The sequence below is a fragment of the Amblyomma mixtum genome, chromosome 5, assembly GCF_055824585.1.
Source record: "Amblyomma mixtum isolate Tamu chromosome 5, ASM5582458v1, whole genome shotgun sequence".
Lineage (NCBI taxonomy): Eukaryota > Metazoa > Arthropoda > Arachnida > Ixodida > Ixodidae > Amblyomma > Amblyomma mixtum.
Window position 1 is genome coordinate 104,689,386 of NC_143016.1, and position 26,537 is coordinate 104,715,922.

Sequence of the window (26,537 nt, forward strand, 5' to 3'; positions counted from 1 at the left end):
TCTGTCTCTGTCTGTCTGTCTTCATCGGAGAATGAACTCTCCAACCCTCTAGAAGCAGCACCTATCAGTCACCTCCCCACCACACCTTCAGCTAGGAGGCTGCGTCCCAACCGCCGACGCTTTCGACAGTGGAAAGGGACGCCGGAACTTTTCGTCCGAGGTCGCCTGTCGATTAAAACTATTTCGCACCCTAGGATGTGGCGTGTAATTCTTATGCGCGTAACGAGGCGGTTAGGCCGCGGCTAACGTGCTTGGTCGACTACAGCAAAGCCGTGCTGACAGGCACCAACAATCACGGCCATCGAAATATAAGAGGTGCAGCGGACATCATCTGTGATGAATCAGGGCATCGTTGTCGAAAACTCATAACGCCTCCATGGTCGTTGTTTGCTTGTTTCGAACTGCGATGGCATAGCCGCAGTAACCTGCATTGTAGCCATGCAACAAATAGCAAAATCTGACGGCACGTCACTGCAGCTGCTTCCAAGAAGTTGGCCATGGATGACGACGACGACGAAGCGGTGCTATGGAGCATGCGCCGTTTTCTAACAGCAACTCAGCACAGCTCTGTCGATGACATGGCCCTGCTTTCGCCAAAACAAAAGAAAGGGTGTTGCCGAAAGAACGCACCTCATGTACAGTGGTGAGCAGCTTTGTCTAGAGCGCTCGGGCGGTGCACTTCCTTGCAAACAAATCCAGATTTTGTGGCAGCCTCTAGGGTCCAGCTGCAACGCTTGCACGGAAGTAGCGCCAGATAGCCTCTTAAACAAAGCAGGCACGAAAACTTTGCCCTGTAATGAGGGGCTGGTCTCTAATTTCGGTTTTTGTAACCAAGTGCGCACTGCTCATGCGCTCTAGACAAGGCTGCTCACCACTGTACACCGTTCGCTTTTAACAATGGATACAGATAATGCTCTAAAGAGAAGACACGCCTTAGGCGCACCTAAAAAAAGGCCTGGAAAACTGTTTCCGGTGAGTGTATATATAGATAGAGGATAAGCCACGATATTACGATTTGCAGTGCTGCGTTGATAATATCTATTGGTGCTGACGCTTTGTATTGCGCAGTCTGGTGTGTTTGCAACGTCGACGCGGCACACGCATACGGCGCGCTTATACAGACATATTTAGCTTTATCTAGGTATTTTCTTGTCTGCTGCTTTTGCATGCTCCACACTTCCTTCGTTCAATGACTACCCGTCGTGCAAACTGGCAGAAAACTCCAGCGAGCGAAGAACTAGAGGCATCCTGAAAAAGGTCCTGCATTACTTGGTATGTTAAGAAAGAAAACCTGCTGCTTTATCCTGCACTTTTTACTAGAGTGTTTGGGCGCCGTTATTATGCACCGAAAGTTGTAAATTCTTTGGCGATGCTGCCGTACTCGGATATCATTAATTGTATACTGAAGCCGTAGCGAAACAGGTAAGTTAGAACTTTCTAACTTGACTTTCTACATTTAGAAAGTTTGAATTAAAGTACTTATGCGTACAAGAGATAACCAAATGCTCTACGTAACGATCTCGCAATTGGAGCATTACGGCCTTATTTTCACTGCGCCACTAAAACCCTAAATGTGTCAGTGAAGCCGACTTCATTCCACAGTATTTTACTAAATTTTAAGGTAAAATAATCTCGTGCACGGATGTGCCAGCTTAGTTACCGTGCAATCAAAACAAAGCTGTGTTCATCCGTCGTTTCTTTTTACAGCGCAAGGGGCCAGAACCTATTCAATCAAGCGTTTTCTTTGCACGCCCAAATTGTGTGAACAGCGCGAACGTTATCTTAAACCGGAAAACATAGAAAAGAACTAAAGCTGGCGTCCACTTATGCAACACGAAAACTTTCGCGGTTATCTGTATAGGATAAAGCAGGCGTTCATTTGCTAAATTGTCTTGGGCTTCCCAAGCGAAAACCATCTCTCAAGCTCGAAGCCGAACACAAGCCTTAATAAATGGCGAAGCCGTAAAGCTTTCACCATCCCTCTTGAGCCTGTCATGCGAGAACAGCCAGCGCACCAGAACACTGAAATTACGGCAAGTGTGTGCTGTCTAAAAGCACTGCGTCGAACATTCTTCATGCTTCCTGTACAGAACGCATACCACTGGCTTCTCAAGAGGCATATCTTCGGTGTGACATGAAGGTCAAGGACGGCAATTCCGCTAGTGGCCTTGCCAAAGAAACAAACAGTGCTCCCCCCCCAACATAAGGAACAGCACATAAGGAATATCGCACCGAGCAAACCGCTTTTTGCCGCTTGGTCTCCATGGACCTCATGAATCTCTCCCGAGCACAGGCCCATGGCTCTAAAGGGAATGTAGTGCAGCGGAAAATTTGAACGAAACCACCGAGAAGCCCGAGATAAGCGGGCACTCGGAGAGGCTGATTGCCACTACGGATGAAAACGCTCGCGCGCACATCGTAACATAGCTGTCGAGGGGCCTCCGCTCCGAGTGCTCATGCTTCTGAACTTCACGCGTCATTCTGCCTTTCTGATTTTTTTGTCGCTGCTTTCGCAGCATGAGAGCATCCGAAATTTTTGTATACTGCACAAAACTGAGAAAGAGCACTAATGGGCTTTTCGTTTCTTCTTGAATAGAGTCGTATGTTCAGCGTACTTACGTTCTTTCTCTGGTTAAAATGCCATTGCATAGCATGTTATATTATAAAGGCAATTATTAGTGTCATCAACGACATTAAACTCCGCCAGCGTGCGTGTAGCAAGGATTGTTACTCCACCAGAGCTTCATGCAGAGCACGGGCACGGCCAAATGTACCAGCCCTAGAGCACATTCGTTGGAGAGCATCCGGAATGCAGTGCAATTCAAACAGGGTATCCTGTTGTGACCTACGAGACCACACTTCTGCACCCGAAGGCCCCGTGTGCTGCAGCAAGCACCGAGGTAGCCTATGTCGTACATCTCATACACTGGTATTCAAACTCTAGTTTTCCAGTATAGTACGCACCGGGACTGTACTTTTGCAACAGGGTGTAGCGTTACGTGCCGTGTTTGCCAAACGTAACCGAGCAACGTGGTTTCTGTCTCAGCCGTGTAGCGGGGCGCTTACGGCAACCACTAAGCTCTAAACTTATACAAGGTGAGAATAACCCTCGTCCTAACGTTTCGAGACCTTTTGGTCTGTAGGAGTGCCGTGAGGGCTGCACTATGCAGCTGTGCAGCAAACTTCGTTGCTCGGTTACTTCTGGCAAAGGGTTACAGTACTGAACTCAGGGACAGCTTTGTTAGGCTACGCAGTGAAAGCTACGAGTGCGCGCCACCAGCTTAAACGCCTATCTCTAATAATAATGACAATAGACCGCGCTTGTGAAACCCTTGCGCATCGCCCTCGCAGCTTCCTCTGAATAGCCACAGAAAGCTGTCCCCGAGGATAAGCCCTTCGAGGATGAAGTTTCTGAGTCGTCAGGACGACGACGACGATACTGTTGTAGGCGCGGGTATGTGCAGGTTCGGAGTTTCAGGTCACGGGCCTTTGATTTTACAGAAACTTTTTTGCTGTAAATACTTTCCCCGAGTACCACACTTTGTATACCGGGTCTCCACCAGTGTCACGATGGAACTCAGGCATACCGCGTAAGATTTGAATTCTCCTTTATAGTTCTTGACTCAGCAGACAGACTTTCCTCACTTTAAATAATTCGCAGACACCTTAAATCTGGGCAAAAAGGGGAAAGAAGAGCGTTTTAACAAGAAGAACTAATACGACAGACTCAAAAAATGACACTAAAAATGCAGAATTTATTGCTTACAGGCAAAAAAAAAACACAAGTTTAAAATAATTGAAATAGCGCCTGAACGCGGCGGTTTTCGCCATTGTTTTATTCGGAGCTAAAGCGCTCTTATTACTCTACGAGAAAAAAGCCACACTCCCATCTTCATTTATTGTCCCTAGACTTGCCTGCAAAAGAAACCACTTTGACAACTAAACTTGAAGTAAATGCAATTAGCCATAATAAACAGGACAGCAAGGCATTTATGTCCAGTTCATGCATCATAAAGCCTACTAAAGGTGTAACCTGCCGGTGTGAGAAGGAGTAGCGTTTTTTTTTTTCTTTTTTCAGGACTTTGTGCAAAGTTCTGAGCTGCAAAGCGTCTAGAAGTTATTACAGAAGTACCACCATTACCAGTATAACAAACGCACTTCTCTGCGGCACTCCTGAGCATTTTTTATGGAATGTTGTGCGCTGTTCCAGCCTACGCAAACAATGAAGGCGCAACCATATAACTGCTTGCATGCACTTTTATTTTTTCTTTTGCTCTGTCGCCACGAGCCAGACTTGACGCCCAGAGATCGAGGAAGAAACTGCGCGTCCGTGCTCGCAGAGCTGTTTGCAGGCTCTACGAGGTTTTACGTGCCTTTCTCCCAGTTTTTGGCTCCTTTGGCTCCTGCGGCTCCGCGCTCTGCCTCTTGGTTTTTTATTGATGCCTTGGAAAAACGTTAGGGACATTGCGCAAAGAGGAAAAGAAAAGATTTATAGCACGCCGACAATGGGCTTGCAAAAGGACGGACCAACTATTTTTTTTCTGTTTCTTTTGTGGGTAGAGTAAACTGTCTACACTTCAACTTTCATGGAGTTTGGAGTTTTTATGTCTTTCTGGTGAGCTTCCCCCCCCCCCCCCCCCCCCAGTAAGTGCTTGCAGTACAAAGATTCGTGATTTTCTCTTGTAAGATCTCCAGCTAACTGCGCAGAGGTGTTGGCATTCAGGAAAAACTCATGTATTTGGCCAACTGGTTGATAGCAGTAGTTCACTCTTTAAGATATGTGGGCCTTTTCATATCAGAAATAATCGTGAGGGCTAGCTTATCACCGTCACTACTTAACAGACATTTATCTACAAGCGGTAAATACCAGAGAATTGTCTTCACCTATGAGCTGTAGAAGTACTTTGATTTGGGCTAGTTGGTTCATATCTTGAAAGTAGTTCGGACGGCGCGAAAACAACAAAGACAAAGGAGACACATTATCAGCTAACATTATCAGCTAACATTATCAGCTGTGCAAAGCTGAGTGTATACATGGTAATTTGTGGGCTAACATTTAGAGGCTGACTATGTTCACTCTTGCTTCGTTTATGTGTGTGGGTACGTACACGATGCTTTACACATCTGAAGCCGTATACCAGCTATAAACTGGTTATCACAAAAAGCCTGAAGTTACGTGTGATATTAATACTGCAATCATATCAGGCTGTTACATTTTACTGTGCATCCGTTTTGGTGGCTTCTTGATTAACGTGTTCTGGTATGAGCACTGTATCTAGGTAGTCGAGGGCAGCTATGGCAGCCGCAGCTCAATGTTAGAACACGACATAATATTTATACTCTGACATTACCCGCCATGCTGAGCAGTGCCGCCAGTTGGCTCGCTCCTTCACCGCCGAACGTCAAGGGCTCCGGAAACATGAGTCGGACCAAGACACGCCCGCTACACACTTCTCCACTGGATCATTGGTCTGGCTCTCTGTTCCGGCTGCGTCCAAATTTTCGGCCAAGCACATTGGTCCTTACCGCATCTTAGAGCGTACGTCACCAGTGAACTATATCATCGAACCGGTGACACCTTCTTTGGACCATCGCCGCCGTGGTCGCGACGTCGTTCATGTCAGTCGCTTGAAGCCTTATTACAGCCCTCTTGTCGTCTCCTCGCCTTGAGTCGCCAGGATGGCTCCCTCTTTCCGCCGGGGCAGTTGGAATGAAGAAGATGATTCAGCACTGCCACCAACGACGACGAAGCGCTAGCGCCGCCCGTGAAAGGCTCGTGCTGGAGAACTGCCGCTTGTGTGCCGGGCTCTCGCCTCGCTGGTTCCTAGACGACTTGCGCCCGGGTCTTCGTTGCCGGCGCTTCAACGTGCCAATAAACCACTCTTCAATACGCACATTTTGGATTAATTTCTGCCTGCGTCGGCAAATTTGTCTCGAAAGCCTAGCCTACAACTTCTATTCCAGCCAGCAGAGGAACATTACGTTGTAAAAAATTTTTGGTCATGAAATTTTGTTGCAAAATTTCGCAATAAGTGAACACAACTGCAGGAAACCTGGCTTTGGAAAAGGAGATAACTTTATATCACGGGCAAATCAAATCCCCACGCAGAATTTAGATGTCTTAAGCCAACTGGTCAAATGTAAGAGGAATCCCCCAAGGTATAGTGGATTTGTAATAAGGGAGTAATTACTTAGCCGACTCCCAGAGGCTACCAAATCGAGAAACTTTCGCACTGCGCCGAATATCGCGGTACTGGTTCTTGTATCGTCTTTCGAACAGTGTCACATCTTCCTAAGTGTAACAGGCCTTTTAGCAGATAAACAAAGAATTTTGTGTCTAATCCGGGCCCCACTGCAGGAATGTATACATGTTGCACTAAGCTCTGATCGCATGCGTACACACATAAAAAAAAACAAAAGGAACGATGTCACTAAAGAAAGCATCCTACACTTGTTTTGTTCCGTCACTTGTGAGCACCCAGCGATGATGTAGCGTGTATGACTTGTTTCCCTAGAATTGTCGCCTCTTTTCGCCGTCTCGGCGAAAGAATTTTTAAAATTTTATGCATTTTCAAATTGTACGAAGAACGAGGGCGCTCGCGTTGGCAGCAGATATTTTATTCATGCGACGAGCCAACCAGGCAAACAAAATCTGTCACACTCGAAGAGAGAAACGCGGACACTACGAGCACGTGCCATTGTGGACAAGAACGCATGTGAACGAGGAACATGTGCTCTAATAAAAAAAAAACGCAGCAGAAAGAAAGATACAATGCACGTTGAAAAGCACAAAAAGGTTTTCCGTCCTCAAGGAGTCCCTCTTTTTTGTCATTTCATGCGGATATTATGCATTCGTAAGCGGATGAAATGTGTCTCTTCCTACGGTGTGTTTTATACAAATCTCTCTATTCCCCCTCTTGCTTCACAGCGTATGAAATTAGAGCCAGTTTTTAAAAGCCTGCTGCTGTTAATGAGGCACTAATTGCAAGTTAAGTATACATGAGCAGCTGTCCTTTGCATAAGCTTCTACGACCTGCATACCATTTGAATACAAGAGAGTATTGGGGGTATGTGTAGCACCAGCAATCACTTCTGTGGACGTCGCTGCTGCGACGCGCCTGTTCTTTCACCCGTTTGTTTTAACTCCCTTCTGTCTGCAAGCGGTAGGGGAGAGAGAGGGGGTATTGGGGGCATCTTGCTGCAGCAATCGCTTCGGGGATCGTATTTGTTGCGACGCGACTATTCTTTCAATTTTTTTTTCGCATCTATTTCTTTCAACTCCCTATTTTTCGTGCGTGGCGCGTATTGTGGATACTAGATCACAGGGAGGGGTGTTGGGCACATCTTTGGAAGACGTGGTTTTTGGGTGCTCCTATTCATTAAATATTTTGTTTCCCCTCTATTTCTTTCCATTTCATTCTGTCGGTGCGTGGCTGTGGTAGTACCAGTGGAAAGGGAGGGGATACGGGTGGTACCTGTTTCTGCAGCAATCTCTGCAGCGGACGTGGTTGCTGCGACGCGTCAGCTCTTTTAGTCTCTTCTTTGGAACCTGCTTCCTTCAACTCCCTTCTGTCTGCACTTTGCAGTAATAGTGTATAGCAGTTCAACTGAAGGAGGTATTGAGGGTGTCTCTTTCTACAGCAGTCGCTTCGGCGGACGTGTTTGCTGCAATGTACGTATTCTTTCTGTCACTGCTTTCGGACCTGTTTCTTTCAACTTTCTACAGTCTGCGCCGGGAGGTTGTAGCGAATGCCTCTTGAAACAAAGGGGATATTGAAATACCTGTTGGTGCAGCATACGCTTCAGCGGACGTGGTGGTGACGACGTGGCTATTCGTTTAATATTTTTCGTTCGTAATATTTCTTTCAAATCTTTTTACTCTGCATGCAACAGTGATAGTGGCCCAGTCCGAAGAACTCATTTTCTCGTTGTGTGTACGAACGGATAAAATTTGACGGACAAACAGAGGTGAAAATAATACCCTTAAATGCATTCTGGCAAAAATAAAAGGTTCTCAGTGTAAGCACTTACACTGCATTATCCCGTATGTCCCTTGCGCACTTCTAAGCTTCTTCTGTAGTAGACTTAAACGGTAATTCAGTGCTGCTTCTTTCTTTCCCTTTTCGAGAAATAACATCTAATGCTCCAAATGGTCCTGCTGCTTAAGTGAATCTAGCAATGGGCAGATAACTCAAACTTTAGAATTAAGGCTTATTGCTTTATGTTCTATCACATGTTTTATTAAATTATATTAATTCTTTGGCGCTTTATTTCGCCGTCTCTTGAGTGTGAGACCTCTAAAGGGTTTCGCCCCGCCGCGTTGGCTCAGTGGTTACGGCGCTCGGCTGCTGACCCGAAAGACTCGGGTTCGATCCCGGCCGCGGCGGCCGAATTTCGATTAAGGCGAAATTCTAGAGGCCCGTGTGCTGTGCGATGTCAGTGCACGTTAAAGAACCCCAGGTGGTCGAAATTTCCATAGCCCTTCACTACGGCGCCTCTCATAGCCTGAGTCGCTTTGGAACGTTAAACCCCAATAAACCAATAAACCAATCTAAGAGGCTTCTGCTTAGGCCCAGTATAAGCAGACCTGCTGCCTGCGAGTAGGATGATCTGCATGTGAACCGTTCTAATAGAAATTCAATGATTTGGTCGACACGGGCGTTGCAAAAATAACTTCCTGCTCCCACTGGCTCATAAAGCTAACACAAGGCTTATTCATGGAAACTGAATCGTACAAACGGGCAAAACCCGCAAAGGCAGCCACATGATTAGGGTATGATGGGAAGCATATCTGAAACACTGAAGTGAAAACTTTTTTTTTTTTTTTGCTCAGCGGGTTTCTTTATAGTTTACTTCGTAAAAAAGCCTTGCATGGTGACACTATGGTCAACGCGTTCTACTGGCGAGCGAAAGCTTGCGGGCTCGTATCCTAGGCACGGCCACACCATTTCGATGGCGGCAAAAGGCAAACCCACACTCGGAATTTGGTGTCCGCGTGAGCCTATAGGCTAAAGGACAACGGGTGGTCAAAAATTTTTCGGGTCCTTTATCCACGGCATGTCTCATTCAAAACATGTCGGTACATGATGGAACTCTTTCCCAGGGCTTGGAAAGCACACTCTGCCCCTAAACGTGAATGTTCTGCAGAACAGCTTACTCTCGTCTTACTCTCACGTAGGCTTATTCGCGTTCAGAATGTGTCTGACCAAACCACTTTGCATCGGACCCATGATGTTTGCAAGACGCGTGGTATAAGACACCTTTTGCGTTTTAGGCTGACAAAGATCCTTTTTTTTTTCCAGAATCTCTTCCAAGTTCGGGAAAGATACTGCGAGTGTAAGGAACCTCTCTATTTTTGCAGCTATGATCTTCCATGAATTTGTACTGTGCTTCGGGCCGCAGAGAGCGAGCTGTAGCTAATCAGGGTCTTAATAGGGCTTATAAAGATAGAACGCCCTCGCAAGTTTAGTTCAGACGTATCCTCCGTGCAAAAACTTAGTGCGGGAACATGTTCAGAATGTTTTCATCCAGACAATATAGAAAATTTGCACTCTTTTTCGACATCAGGTACATTTATGAATTTCCTGGTACTTCATTTAATGGCACAAGGAATGAATGCATGAAGCCAGTCGCACGGTGCCCTTGAAGCTAGCAGACCTCATCCTGGCCACCTAAGCTTCTCCCAGCCAGCCCTTCACTGGCCAGCCCGAAAAATAATTTGTGACAGATTAGTCTCATTGCCCGAACACCAAGTACGATTAATTAAGAGCTCGAAGTGCCAAAGCGACACCGACGGCCTCGCTACGGCGACACTTGTTGCCGAATGTTTTGAAACAGCGTACTGTATCAAATTTCTAGGCAATTCGCAAGCTCTCTGGGAGCCTAAAAGCTTGGCTTAAGAGCGCGTTAAATTTGGTGCAATGAACTGCGATTACCCAAGATTTTGCGAAACGAAGTTGCGCTCTTTCTTTCACACTTGCACAATGGTTCTCTTGTAGCGTGAAACTATTGCAAAATTGCCTACAGACGAAAGCTCTTGCAGCAACGCTCGCAACAAAGCTTTGATTGTAGACTCTTAATCTAAGCTTGTCTCCTTGTTGGATGATTGCATCCCCAACACGAGGTCGTTGTTTTTTTGTCTCTTGTACTGCTATCTGTCAGCTTGTACTGGATCGAACCATTCGTTTCAAATTAGCCCATTGTGATTATAGCAACACTGCAGCCTTGAAAGCGAGACAAAAAATCTGTATAATACTTCTAGCTGCTAATGGGCACTTAAGAATCTGCGAAGTGTGCTTGCATAATTATTGACCAATCTGGAGTGCTTTGCCAGCGAAATCGACACTCATTAAAGGCAGAAAAAACTACTTCTTTACTTTCTTAAAGAAAAAAGACAGCACAGAGTTGACACTATCTGTAAGAAAGGAAGTCAGTGAGGAAGCGTTTCTCAAAGCCGAAGCTCGTACGAAGAATTAGAATCAGTGAAAAGCTTAGAATGTAATTCTTCGGGATTGAGATTTTTACGTTAATTTCTTCATCGCTTTTTAACTAGAAGCGTGCTAGATTGTCGGCTGGTAGAGCAAAGCACTGTTAAGAAAACCTGTTTGCAAAGCAGCTTTAACAATTACATGCGTTCTTCTTCACTGGGCCTTATTACGAGCCTCAAATAAACCTTTTTCTTCTTCTTTGCTCCCCATGCTGTAAGTACGTCAATTGCCGAATATGTCCCGTTGGCTTTCGAATACTTCCGCTCACAGAAGAGAACTTACATAAGATATGAACCCCTGGCCGCAAGTCGATCACCGGCATCGAAGCCATTCACCGAAATGCTCGCGAGCTCCTCCTCGACTCCCTCATTATAAGGGCCACATACACCACTCCACTTCTTACCTTGTCCGAAATACTAACTCACTATGCAGCCACATGACAGACACTTCCGCACCTGCATATTCACTTCTTGACGTCTTCAAGCTTGAAGGACACACATATAGAGCGCTGCAGAAGGCTACCTTAAGTGCATTAAGTGGGGCGACGGGAAAGTGTACCTTCCCGTCTCCCCATTTACTGCACTTAAGATAGCCTTCCATTATACACCTACAATTCCTATATCGTGGAAACATGGCCACGCTGTACCATATGGTTTGAAAACGCCAGAAATATCCTAACTTACACCCATACCCCGACCACAAACAATGGCAGTCCGCCGTGACGAACTTGTACGCGTACATCAAAAAATGGCTCGCCGCCAGGGCTCTTGAGACGCAGCCTCGTCCAACTGCGCCCGTACTAAGGACCCGCCTTTTGCTCTTGTGGATAGGAAAGATGTTTTAAACGAGAAGAATTTTTTTTCCTTAATTTAAGGCGGTAATCTAAGTGCGAAATTTGTAGCGTAATTATTTTTTATGGGGAATATAATTTTACAGATAGCAGAATAAGAGGTAACTACATGCTACCGGTGACATGTGGTTGTGTTTTATTCTACTTGAAGAAATAATTACACTAAGAAATTTCACATTTTGATCACAGCTACAAATTAAAAAAGAAACAATCCTCTGTTCTCTACTATGCTGCAATGGCTGCTGCCTCCTTTAGATGGACTGGAAGCGTTACAGATAGAGCCTAGTCGTGCTTTAGATCCATTTACGCTGAACATCACTTTCTGAGGGCGGCAATTACCTAATGGAACATTGCGAAATAAATTACTTTGCTAACACTCTTCCTGCCAGCACGACTTTTACGCTACATAATACGGGAATACTATTATCACAGCCTACGTTAACACGCACTTACCATTGAACGCTGTTGGATGAGCCCCGAGCTCCTACCTGCTTAGATAATGGTGCGCTGGACTGCTTGCGCAGATCAGAATAACAGGTCTTAAGTCTTGGCGTGAGCTATGTTTCTTCATGGCCATCTGAATCTCCGTTGTATTAAGCAGTGGGGAAATGATGCTATCAGCGTTCAGTCGGCACTTTCCTGAGCGCTACAAAAACTGCGTATTTATTCGATGTTGACCGGTGCACTGCATTCAGTGGGCTGCATTAGCATGTCCATAACGGCAACAAGTAATGCCTGTCTCGACAATTAAGCTGTTGTCTATATTTTTGCAGTAAAAATCTGTCGATTTCAAGCCAGATCAGTAAGTACTATAAAAGAAAGTAAGTAAAAAAAAAGAAAACATAATTATCAATTCTTCCGTCTTTCTTTTTCTTCTGTCTAACAGGTGGTCTACACTGTTGCTAGACAAAAAAAAATATCTTTTTCCATCTTATCCCGCCATTATTCGAGGAAATGAAAGCACTTAGCATGTATGCCAGAAACGACAGAATTGAAGGGGAGTATTTGAATCGTGTTTGCATTAATACGGAGCCTACTAAGTCTCCTCTCGCACTTTCTCAACAGACGAACACGTTTTATTAGGCGTTACAAGTTTGTTTTCTGGCCTCCTTTGTTATCGCTGGGCTGGAAACAGGCCGTCCAGCTTTTTAAACAAAGCGCGCATCAATAGTGCGGAATGGTGCACTCGACAAAAGGAGGAAGCCGAGTAGCGATCTAATGGAATTGGCCAGCCGACTACTCAGTTGAAAGGGATCCTAAGGAGAGTGCTTGTCGGTTTTAAAAGCTTTTTGTCAAGTACGTAGACGCTTGGGTATCATTGAGATTGCTGTTTTGCTATGCGCTATACATGGTGATTTTTTTTTTTACTTTTAGAAAACTTTATTTAAAAAAAAAAATAGCGAGAGATACGTCCGTTTGGTCTGTGTAGGTGGATTGTACAGCAAGTACAGTTGAAGTGCTCATTCTACATCATCAAATACACAAAGGGCGTCTGTATTTGATGCGTCAGGAATTCAAGCGACGCCATTTTATAAATATGCAATGCGGGAGAGTGGATTCAACGAGCTATAAAATGTGTATTCTTGACTTTTGGTATTCTGAGCCACACCGCCGATTAAAAAATTAACAGCGCTAACCTTCGTTGTTGACTGCCCTCAGTACCGCAACGGGATCGTGGCCCTAAACAAAAGGTGAGTAAAAATTTGAATACGTGAAAAAGGTGTTCAGTGCATTCTAGTTCAGTAATCGCCGACTTATTGATCCAGTTCAGGTACATACTGCCCGCCTTGCTTACAATTCACCTGCACAAACCGAACCAACATATCACTCACAATTTTAATTTAAAAATCTGCAAACTATAAAACAAACCACCCTTTATATAACTTCTCACAGGCCTACACATCAGCAGCTGTGGTCGCGTCCACTTCATGTCTCTAATGATTTGCCATCTCAATTCATGCAACGGGGCTGAACCCACTCTATACCACTCCACACAGGAGGGCCCATATCATTGCCGGAAGCAACCTGTTACTCACCCTGCTACCTCCTTCTGAGTAGTTGCTGCGTTCAGCTCCAGTCAACGGCTGGTCGCATAGGTCTGGAGGATAGCAGAAGCTAGCGTCGTCCTAGATGAGGACACCGACTAGGAGGGCCTCTTTACGAAACATCCTTAAAAAAAAAAAAAAAACCCTTTTTCACCACCCCTCATAGCAGTGAGTAACTTCCGCCATGTTTCTGCTTTATTTATTTTTTAGTATACCCTAAGTGTCATTACGTCGTAAGAGCAAAGGGGGGGGGGGGGGAGCGCAGGCTATAAGCAAAACGTACCAGCAAGAAATTTAATATGCATCTGTTAACAGGCTCTATATCAGTCCTATGGGAAGGCTGTGATGACGCCAGGAGCTCACGTACCTATGTGGCCCGTGTAGGTTGCTTCCCCGGGAATTTTTCGCTCAAGATCAAGAACGTCGACGTCGCATTTTCTGCGAAACGGGAACCTTAGCGCCGTCGTGTTAAAAATGACTCCTATAGAAACACAGCATTAGCTCTGCGGCATGGATATTCCATTCGGAAACTATTTGTTCTGCAGAATAAAATCCAAACCTCATGAATACGATATCTTCTGGGCGATACAAACGGAGGCGTTGATTTATGGTCGTGTCATAACTCCATCAAGAAAATCTCAAGTTTTTTCATGAATTATCAGATCTCGATAAAAACACACATTCCTACACCACCCGTTACACAGAAGCGTGGAAGGTGGTCACTGCGCGGGTAAATTATTCCAGGCAAAAAGTGTCATACACACTGCCAACCCTTTTAAATTCATTCCATAAATCAGGCATAGATTTGCATACAATTTCTGTACGAACCCTACGCAAACATTTCATTAACAATCCTTGCTTACAATAGCAACTAAAAATGTTATCTTGCTTTTTGTTATTTACCTCTTCTGACTATCAAGTGTGCGTGCATTAATTTTGAATATTGTGCTTTCTGTGAGTTTTTTTTTGTTGTTGTTGTTGTTCTATCGCTGCCTGCTTTGTAGGGGGGCTGCGGGCTTCAGTTAAGTCGCTTGTTGTCAAGCGGCTTTTATCCGCAGTCTCCCCCATCACTGATGGAAATAAACAAATTATTATTATTATTATTATTATTATTATTATTATTATTATTATTATTATTATTATTATTATTATTATTATTATTATTATTATTATTATTATTATTATTATTATTATTATTATTATTATTATTATTATTATTATTATTATTATTATTATTACTATTATTATTATATGATGTAATGTAGGCAGCTCGATCGCATCGTCAATGCGCGTTGCTCTCGAACAGCGTTTGTGTGCATCTATATTCGTGTCGACTCGCAAAGATGTCGCGGTTTCTGTCATGAGGACCGGCAATACGTGTGCGTACTCTTTCATCTTTTTTTTCATGCGAGTGTTAAGGGAAGCAAAATTTCTGTATTCGACTAATGCGGAAGAGAGCTACCAGTCCCACTGGACTATGCCATAAGCTTATATTCGTGCAAAAAGAAAAACAAGTACAAGAAGGACGGTAATAAAAAAAGCATAAGAGAAGAAAGTGCATGTGAATATATTAAATTCCTAAGAAGCGAGCATTGGAAGGCAGAGTCTGCATAAAGATGGTAAGATTTACAGCGGCGCCGAGGATGCTGAAGTAGGCTACTAAGTAAGGGTGTGTGAACAGCACTCTTCGAAAACCGAACAGAGTCGGAGTAATGTAGTTTTGCTACCTAATTCAATGCGAGCCGAATAGCAACGCGCGGAGGTGCCCTTTTTCATTCGTTAGACGAATCGAACGGATGGAACGGAACATTATTCAATTTGCTATTTAAAAATTTGGAATATTCGCACAGCCCAGGAACTAGGCTAGAAATAAGTACTGTGCCTAAACAGCGCCTGCACGCGAGGAGCTCCACGGGGTATAAACATCTCGTAATTTGAAATTTCGAGTAATCTTTCAGCTTAGACTAAAATGCCCATTCGACCGCGTTTGATGTGCCGGGTGTGGGAAGAATTCACATAGTATAATACGATTTGTTGAAGAGATCTGCGATCAGGCAAGAGCGACGTAAAACATTGTTTTGTAAAATAAACGAAAGCCCCACACTGCTCAAAATGCTATGTTCAAGCCATTATATTGGAAAGAATGCAACATCACTTTTTCATATATTATACTTCTTAATTTTTTTTTTGTTCACAGCAGTTGCATGTTATAAGTGTGCCATGTCTAAGCGAATAGAGCAGAGCATTTGATTTCTGTGCTTTCCTCAGTACAGTTTCAATCTCAAGGTTTGTCAACTCGCAGTACTGCTTCAAAATTATTTAAATATTTTGTTCTTCGCTGTTGTTGAGGGTCGAAAAGTTAGTTTGGTCGCTTTTGGTATACGAGGGGGTACCCAAAAGAAACCGGACTTATTTTTGTTTGAACTTATTTGTTCACATTTTAAGCAAAGATCTTCAATCTCCTTCAAAGTATTCCTCACTTGCAATGATACGCTTGTCGAATCTTTCATTCCATTTTTCAAAATATTGTTTAAATTCATCTTTTGTGATGCTGGAGAGTGCCTCCGTCGTTTTTTTCTTCACCTCAGTAACATCAGCGAAACGCTTTCCATTCACCTATTTTTTCATTCTAGGAAACAAAGAAAGTAGCACGGGGTCAGGTCGGGAGAGTATGAGGGTTGAGGAATAGGGGTCATGCCATTTTTGGTCCAAAATTGTCGTAGAGACAGAACTGTGTGAGCAGGGGCATTGCCATGATGGAAAAACCAGTCACCCGACCGCCACAAATCTGGCCGCTTCCACCGCACACTGTTGCCCAATCTTTTCAAAACATCCAAGTAGAAAGCCTGGCTAACTGTCTGACCCTGCGGAACAAATTCCCAATGGACGACTCCTCTCACGTCGTCGAAAATACAAATCAGCATTGTTTTGAGGTTTAGTTTCACCTGACGAGCTTTCTTGAGGCGAGGTGAATTTGAAGTTTTCCATTGGCATGATTGTTGCTTTGATTCAGGATTCGATTCAGGAACACTTGAGTTGTCCCCATAGCATCGTCCTTGTACGTCTTTCTTAATATTTCAAGAGTTTCCATTCAACTTTTTCCGTGCAAAAATCAAAATTTCACCGGCGCACGCTGTTCACGAAAATCAGCCATTGCAAAAACGACGTTCACACAAAACAGTCGTCACTCTAAAACTCTGCCTAAACTAGTCTGACCTCCTTCAACGATGACACTCGGCTTACTGACTCTGGAATATTCGTTCTATGCGCTCCTAGTGGCAAAACGCGGTACCACAGAAGCTTTGCCGACCAAAAAATTTAGTCCGGTTTCTTTTGGGTACCCCCTCGTATACGAACGGAATGTGTTTTTCGTATTTGAAATGGCTAACGTTTGAGAATGAGGCAGGAGTAATGCATTCAGTTGCCCACTAGAAAAAAATTTGGATCTAACTCTTGTTTGTTTATTTATTTATTTATTTATTAGAGATGCTATCAGTCCGGTCAGGACCAAGATAGGAGCGATACAAGGTACAGATTACAAAGGCGGAACACGACAAACAAAACACCAGCACCATCCAGTTGGTGCCAAGTTTTAACATATCAAAAAATGGAACTGACCTCTAAGCAACATATAAAAATGCGCAAAAATATCGCTGCAACGAAACAGAAAACAATGTGAAAACACCATGCCCAACACAAATGCAAGGCGCATTATATCAGGCACTATACCAACCAATCACCAACTCCAGCAGAGAACACATCCACACCCGATGCGAGCACCACATTCTCTGGCAGTCTGTTCCATTCTCTCGCTGTGGACAGGAAGAAGGAATGCTTGTAGCAGTGCCTAGAAAACTTTTGTTCTTTTACGTGTCTGCAATGTTTACCCCGAGTGATACGTGAAGTAGTTTCGCTTATGTATTGCTGCTTATCGATATGTACCATGTTGTTCATAATCTTATAGAAAAGAATGAGTCTTTTTTGCTTCCGGCGACATTGAAGAGGGCGCAAGTTTGCTAAAGTGTAAAGTGGGGTTACCTGATCTTGTCTTCGGAAGCGAGAATAGATAAAGCGAAGTGCACGTCGCTGCACTCGCTCCAGTTCAACTGCAAGTGTCTGAGTGTAGGGATCCCACACCTCACGCATATTCCATTATCGGGCGTACGAGCATCTTATAAGCCGTAAGTTTAGTATCCTGTGTAGCATGCTTAAGTGACCGCCTAATGAATCCTAATCTTTTATTTGCTTTAGCAACAATGTTATGTACGTGAGTGTTCCAACGCAGGTCTGAAGTAATTGTCACTCCCAGGTATGTATATTCTGTTACTCGATTAAGTTTGTTTTCTTGTAATGAGTAGTCAAATTCGAGTGGCTGATGTTTGTGTGTGATTGTCATACATACTGTTTTACTGGGGTTTAAAGACATTTGCCACTTTCTACACCATTCGCTAATGTTGAGCAGGTAACCATTAAGCTGAACTTGATCTTCAACTGAATTAACATTAGTATAAATAATGCAATCGTCTGCAAATAATCTGGCCTTGATTTCTGAATCTTCAATGAGGTCGTTTATGTAAACAAGAAGTAATAACGGTCCGAGTACCGAGCCTTGTGGTACTCCCGATGTCACGTCACACACTTGGGATGCGCTCCCGTCAATACTTACAAATTGCCCGCGGCCCACAAGAAAACTTTCCAGCCAACGAACTATATTTGAGTTTTTGAGTACTGATTGAAATTTGCCTAAAAGTTTTCTATGAATTACCTGATCGAAGGCTTTCCTAAAGTCTAGGAATATTATGTCAATTTGCCCTTTCTGGTCAATGATTTCGCTAAAATCATGCAAAGTTTCTATCAATTGTGTAATCGTCGACATGCCCTGTCGAAAACCATGCTGACACCTATTCAAGAATTCAATATCTGTTAAGTATTGTCCAATGTGCTTTGAGACAATGCTCTAGAAGCTTACAACAGGTTGACGTTAGTGCGATGGGATGATAATTACTGACCGTTTTTGAATCTTCAGTCTTGAGAATAGGAATTATTTTCGTAGTTTTCCAATCATCGGGAACCGTGCTTGTTGATAGTGACTTCCTAAACACTAGTACGAGGTATCTAGCTGACCATTCTGCGTATCGCTTCAAAAACAGATTAGGAATGTCATCAGGGCCCATTGATTTTGTTGTTTTTAGGCTCAACGATAAATTCAGTACGCCTTCTATCGATAAGCTTATGTCGTCAATTGCGCGTGTTTCAGCAGCGAACCTAGTATCCGCTGGCTTGTTATCGCCTTCACTGAAAACACTTGCGAAGTATCTATTGAAAAGATCGCACATTTCAGTGTGCTGGCGCTCTCCCAACCGGCTTGGCCGAACTAACTTAATCTTGTCCTCATTGTATTTATTCATCATTTGTGTTGCCTTCATATAAAAATGGCAATGTCCGCGGCGGCTGAAAATTCTAGAGGCCCGTGTACTGTGCGATGTCAGTGCATGTTAGAGACACCCCAGGTGGTCTAAATTTCCGGAGCCCTTCACTACGGCGTCCCTCATAGTCTGAGTTGCTTTGGGACGATAAACCCCAATAAATCAAATGAAATCAAATCAAATAAAAAATGGTAATGGAATGCAGTAAGCGTCAAGGAAGTAGAACATAACAAATTTGCTCGCTCTCTGGAGGGACACAGCCCTTTGATTTCTGATTTTGCCATAAGGCTGCCTAATAAAAAAGAACGCTGTGCTAAAATCAAATCATTCATCGAGGCCTCCTGAACAGGCCGCTCGACGTCAACAAATGGTTCGTTTCCAATTAAAGGGAAGTGTTAGAAAAACAAAAGCAACTATGTTCGAGGCATTTTTTTTTTCAGTGAGTCTTGGTCATTTGTGATCTTTGAGAATTATTGCCCACAGACAAACAAATAAATGCTTAAGGCTGCTTCTGCGAATATCGCTTAAACTTGTTAAGTCGGTTTAAATCAGTGTTCTAAAAAAAAAGAGGAAAACGTCCCAAAAAGCCATCGATCACCGAGCTTTCCTTCGCGGCTAGATTATTTCGGCGCTGTTTTGGTCTTCAAGAGAGATCTGCAGTCCTGAAAAAATGTATTGCATTTCCCAGGATATCCCGTGGCATTTTGTTGTAACTTACACCCAAGCACTTAACTGCATTGAGGCATGCGTACATTTCTCAGTTACTTAGAGCATTAAACAGCCAGCATTAACTTCTAAGACAGACCGTCTTGTTTCTCTTAGTTAATGTGCGGTTCTTCTAACAAACGAATAATGAGTGGACCTGCTCCTGGCGTTTAGATAAGTGAATGAAAGGCTTTTAGTTATTTTCTGAGACTTCCCAACTTGCTTCTAAATACTCTATTCAATTGTCGTGTTTTGATGAAATCTCGCTGCAAAAACATTGATGCCGCGCCTAGACATCTGCTGTTTCCATCAGTATGTCTTTCTAAAAAAAATCGAAGGAACGAATTGTGGTGTGACTCTTGACCTGGTTTTCCATTATAACCTCTAAGTGCCGGTACCTGGAATCTTAATATGCATGAGGCTGAATAAAAGCCTTTATTTTTACAAAGCGGACATTTAGTGCGTGTTGTCTAAGCCCGCATTTATCTTCAGATCTTTTCAGGACAGCACAGGTCCAAGTTTCTGGAACGCAAACACTTTTTAAATCACCAAGATAGTGCCAAAAAATCCATGAGAGCGAGCTCTTTAATGCACATGGCAATTCTGAGATAGCACACAAAGCTGGAGGGATAGTTTACTATCTCAAAAGTTCTTCGTAGAATTAATTACGTTAGACACAGGTGAAACACTAGACGCCAAAGGCAAAACTTTACCTCGTATTGTGAAACGGTGGGCGCAACTGATGTTAAAATGCATTTGCATTAACTGCCTTAGAAGCCCCTGCATTTTGTCGATGCTACTGTCGCCGCCTACTTTTTTTTATCTTCTTCATTCTTCTCTTTTTCTAAGACCAACATTAAGCTACCACTTATACAAGCTTTTAAAGGCGTGGGCAGACCACAATGTTATCCGAATGAACTTCGACTTAAATTCTTATACCGGTGAGCTTTTAAGTGCGGGTAGAGAAGTGCTGCCTCGAAATGCGGCAGAGAAAGTAGACGAAAACATGGGTTAAAATCTTGCGTGCACCGCCGCAGAGATCCTGCGCCATTCGGCACACGCTCGACAAATAGCAACGCTGCGCCTCTAAATGATGCCTCAACACAAAACATGACATCTTTAGTTTAGTTTAGTTTAGTTTATGGGGTTTAACGTCCCAAAGCGACTAAGGCTATGAGAGACGCCGTAGTGGAGGGCTGCGGAAATTTCGACCACCTGGGGTTCTTTAACGTGCACTGACATCGCACAGTACACGGGCCTCTAGAATTTCTCCTCCAAAGAAATTCTAGCCGCCGCGGCCAGGATCGAACCCGCGTCTTTTGGGTCAGCAGCCGAGCACCATAACCGCTGAGCCACCGCGGCGGCCCATGACATCTTTAGTGTCACTGGATATCTGTCTTTGTTACTATAAAAGAAACAAACATAACCTTCGCGGCCTTATTAACAACATTCTTAAAGAAGAGAATGCTATAGCATTTAGATTGCTAGCTGTGATGTTTACGAAAAGTGTCCAATGTTCTTCTCGTCGTTTTCCAGCCAACACTTCGGTTGGAACCGGTTCCATTGCCCCTATATGGTATCGATGAATAATCACCTTCTAAAATGTTTTATTACTTGGCATTAGATTATCTTGTTAAAGTATAATGATCCCACCTAATAATCCACCCTAATCCTGCACAAATCACAACTAAACCACCTTACTTCATTTTCAAGCGAGTACCTACTAGGAATACTGTGGGATTCGTCTGGAATCTGGACGAGAAACAGTAGTCCTAAATATCCCAGATGAGGCCATCATGGTATCAAATAAAAATTAAAATTCTTCCGAAGATACAGGGAATTGAACTCAGGACTTTCGCATTGTAAGGTGAACACGAAACACAAACCATGAATTTTTTTAGGGCGGTATTTGTTATAGTGATTCCGTGTTTTATATACATGAACTCTCTACAAACCACGAGGAAAACAGCAGCAAATCAAAACGATGCATAATACGACACATCCAAGCAATCCAGCACTAGAAAGAAGGCAACGTAGAGCGCAGCACTTGGAGTGAGTGCCACTGCGGTTAGAAATCGGTATTTGCATACACTTCTTTCAGATGAATAACCTTTCTTCTGAAGGGAATTTTTGCAGAAACAACATATTCAGGCTGTCGGTCTATCATGCGTGTTTTTAGAGGCTTTGTAGTCTAATCAGAAAGAACGTATCAAAGGGTTCACAACAAATGACAGTGCAGTTAGATATCATACAGAATGCGGTGTCAAATTAAGTAATTTTTTAAGGTCCGCAAGATATTCCAGTAGAGTATTGCATCGTTGCAATTGATGAAACAGTGCCCAATCGTGACTGGAGCATCACAAAGGTCGCAGTTTAGAGTAGACATAAAAATTGCCGTTTTCTCAAATCACGTTTTAAGAGGCAATGTCTCGCTGTGTAGCTTGTAGAAATATGTCTTTGTACACAGCGAAGGGGTCATTTTACATGCTCTTTTGAGTACCTCATGTCCTGGTAAACCAAGATACACAGAGTGGTACATGGGAGGAGGGGACAACATAAAAACATATTGTTACGAGGTGGCAAGCCTAGAAAAAGGACGACATGATGACAGATGATAATATGATTTAATGGCTGTGGGCCTAGCGCGAGCACTCCGTCCCGCGCCACTGCCCTCTTCGTAACATGACCCGGGTCCTCCGAGCCATCGTCCCGATCGATTGCTTAAATTTTCAATGATGAGGTGGCGATGACCATGATCACAAAGGATAGAAGAAGATGAAAGGCTTGCCGCCAAGATGAACGAGATGATCTGGTGAACAGTTGTCCCCGGAGCATCAGGTCCAGCGGTCGGTCGCCACAGACGAAGATCAGGGATTAAGGACTCGCCGGACAGCTTGGGCGGGGGTGCCGTCTTAATTCGGGTCGTCGTCGGGTCATGCTGCGTCTGGTCCTGGTCGTCGTCTCTTGTGGTCGGGGCTGGGGACAGGGCGGGGGAAAGCGGCTGGTCGGTTCTGGTCTGGTCGGGCTCGGGTTGAGCTGGCGGCGGAGTCCAGGTCCCCTCGGCCAACGGCGAAGGCGAGCAGAAGGCGGCGATGCTCCAGGGACCGGGATGACGATGAGGAACCCGCACCTCACACCAAATGTTACGAGGTGGCAAGCCTAGAAAAAGGACGACATGATGACAGATGATAATATAATTTAATGGCTGTGGGCCCAGCGCGAGCGCTCCGTCCCGGGCCACTGCCCTCTTCTTCGTAACAATATTTTTGTACAACCGTTTTCTCGGCACTGCCAACAGGAACTAATGGGAGAAGAGAACAAGTACGAAACGAGCAGCCAAATACACGTCATGCATTAAGACCCACAAACACGGGTGATCAGAAACATTAGAAGACATAGTGAGGTTCGGTAAAACATGGACTAAATTGACCCGCAAGAATGCACGCAATATTTGGCGTATAAAGTTCCGGGAAAAGATGAAACGTTAAACTATCTGTTGGATATGCAGGTGGACTAAACCAAGGCCGCCAACGCTCACAGCCGCAAAAAGTTATCCCGCTGGATATACAGGTGGACTAAACCAAGGCCGCCAGCGCTTACAGCCGCAAAAAGTTGTCCCGCTGGATATAAAGGTGGACTAAACCAAGGCCGCCAACGCTCACAGCCGCAAAAAGTTATCCCGCTGGATATACAGGTGGACTAAACCAAGGCCGCCAACGCTCACAGCCGCAAAAAGTTATTCCGCTGGATATACAGGTGGACTAAACCAAGACCGCCAACGCTCAAAGCCGCAAAAAGTTATCCCGCTGGATATACAGGTGGACTAAACCAAGGCCGCCAACGCTCACAGCCGCTAAAAGTTATCCCGCTGGATATACAGGTGGACTAAACCAAGGCCGCCAGCGCTCACAGCCGCAAAAAGTTATCCCGCTGGATATACAGGTGGACTAAACCAAGGCCGCCAACGCTCACAGCCGCAAAACGTTATCCCGCTGGATATACAGGTGGACTAAACCAAGGCCGCCAGCGCTCACAGCCGCAAAAAGTTATCCCGCTGGATATACAGGTGGACTAAACCAAGGCCGCCAACGCTCACAGCCGCAAAAAGTTATCCCGCTGGATATACAGGTGCACTAAACCAAGGCCGCCAACGCTCACAGCCGCAAAAAGTTATCCCGCTGGATATACAGGTGGACTAAACCAAGGCCGCCAACGCTCACAGCCGCAAAAAGTTATCCCGCTGGATATACAGGTGGACTAAACCAAGGTCGCCAACGCTCACAGCCGCAAAAAGTTATCCCGCTGGATATACAGGTGGACTAAACCAAGGCCGCCAACGCTCACAGCCGCAAAAAGTTATCCCGCTGGATATACAGGTGGACTAAACCAAGGCCGCCAACGCTCACAGCCGCAAAAAGTTATCCCGCTGCATATACAGGTGGACTAAACCAAGGCCGCCAACGCTCACAGCCGCAAAAAGTTATCCCGCTGGATATACAGGTGGACTAAACCAAGGCCGCCAACGCTCACAGCCGCAAAAAGTTATCCCGCTGGATATACAGGTGGACTAAACCAAGGCCGCCAACGCTCACAGCCGCAAAAAGTTATCCCGCTGGATATACAGGTGGACTAAACCAAGGCCGCCAACGCTCACAGCCGCAAAAAGTTATCCCGCTGGATATACAGGTGGACTAAACCAAGGCCGCCAGCGCTCACAGCCGCAAAAAGTTATCCCGCTGGATATACAGGTGGACTAAACCAAGGCGGCTAGCGCTTAAGGCCCAACTCCAATCCCACTTCCGAGGCGTCGCGCCGCGCGCTGGCGCGCTGAGCGCCGCGCCGCGTCGGGCGTCGAGAGAGGTACACATCTCCATTCTCCAGGAACTAGCTCGCGCCGCTAGCGTCTGGGTTGATGTTGCTAAAAGCAGTTCGACTGCCAAGAGTGGTGAGAGGTAGTAATTCGAGTAAATAAATGATTTTAAAGCGTGTGGAATGTATTTGGTACACAAATAATTAAGCACGCCTTTTCACTGTGATGCTGTACCGCAAAACCCGCAGCGCCATCGACACTCGCTCACTCTGTGCTCGCCAGGGTGTCGAACCGGAACCGAACCTGAACCCAAAACCGGAACCGAACCCGAATTTTCACCCGGAACCGGAGCCGAACCGAACCCATATTTTTTTCGCCATCTTGGAACTGAACCCGAACCGGAACGATTCAAAGGAACCGCTCCGAACCGGTTCGGGACTCGGTTCAGCCCCACTTTTTTTCAACCCGGCACACTTTTTTTTTTCAGACAAAAAGAGATAGTCTAGTGCGTAGGTTTGCCCATCCGAAGCTGCCTGCTCTAGAAAATGCGAAAATGGCACCCAGTACATTCGACAACAGAACTGAATGGAGTGGGGTGTCTAGGAAGAAACCTAATTGAGGCTTCTGTAATGTACTAGCACCAATTTCTTCTATTTATTTATTTAATTATTTATTCGCAGGGGCCGAAGTATTACAGAGAGGAGTGGGTAGTAATAAGAAATATACAAGAACAATTTTGGTACAACAGAATCAGGTTATATAATCGCTAACAGCATTCTTAAGAAACTCGGGAGTTTGTAACGCATGCGATGGAAGCGGAAGGGTGGTTACATTCCTTAGCTGTCTTGGGGATGAATGAGGAAGAATGAAAGTGGGTGCGACTGCTTGGCACTTCAACGTTGAACTGATGGTCGCTGAGGGAAGAAATATATGAAGGCGGCAGAAGTAGCGAGTCTCTGAGATGAGGGTTATAAAAGTAGATTTTGTGAAACAGGCGTAAACAAAAACATAAATGGATATAGACATAAAGAGACATTGTACGTCAGGTTTATATGAAATCTTGAGTTGTTACTTCTCCCCCTTTATATGTTTGTGTAAGGTTGTAATCAAATTGTTAGCACAGATCTAACTCAATAAAGGTCTATAGACACCAAATTTTTGCTTGCGTGTTTCCTTCTTTCAAACGATGCTTTCGACATTGGTGCTCATGGAGCACCCCGTGGTATTCGCCTACTACCAACAAATAAATTATATTTGAATTTCTTCTTGACGCTGTTCTTGGTTTATCAACAGAGCGATGGCTCTGACGTGTAGTTGAGTTCAGGTTACATTAGGCACGAAAAAAACGGCAATATAACTGCTAATATGTAGTTTGTTGCAATACTAGCCTATTAAGCACGCTGAATTAAGTGCAGTAGTGACTAAAAACAACGTATCAGCGTTTATATCACAGTTTTCCCGCGCCTCACGTGACCTAAAGTTCAACTACACGTTATGCCATCGTTCGGTTGATGAAACCGATACCGAAACAGCATGGGAAAATAAATTCTTTTCTGAATTATTCAGCGGCCGTAGGCGAATACCACACGGTGATACAGGTATTATATTATCTAGTGCACCATTTAAAAGAATAAAACACGCAATGAATTCCTTGTGTATAGTACTTTAAACACCTATTTAGAATACCTTCCCGTTCTTTGCGTCATTTACCAAAAATTTATAAAACATTTGCGCAACGACCCAACGACGTTGTGGTGATAGACTTTGAGTAAAGGAAATGGCGCAGTAATAGTCTCACTTCTCGATGGACACCTCAACTGCGCCGTAAGGGAAGGGAGGAAGGTGGGAGTCAAAGAAGGAAGGGAGAATAGGGTGCCGTAGTGGAGAGCTCCAGAATAATTTGGACCAACTAGAGACCTTTAACGTGCGCTGACACCCCACACCACACGGGCGCCTTTTGCGTTTCGTCTCCTTCGAAACGCTGCTGGGTCCGAGCCCGGGTACATCGAAGAAGTAGCCGAGTGCCCTAAAGTCTGAGCCACCGCAGTAGGTAGTACAACATTTACTTTTTAAGCGCTCGTTGTCTCCGACAGCTGACGACACTGAGACTAGGCTAGGGCGGCAGAAAGTTAGTCCCAACAATCCGCCTCACAGGTGGGCAATGGGGGGTGGGGGGACGGTGAAGGTTGTTGGAAGTGCATTTTTACCAGTCAG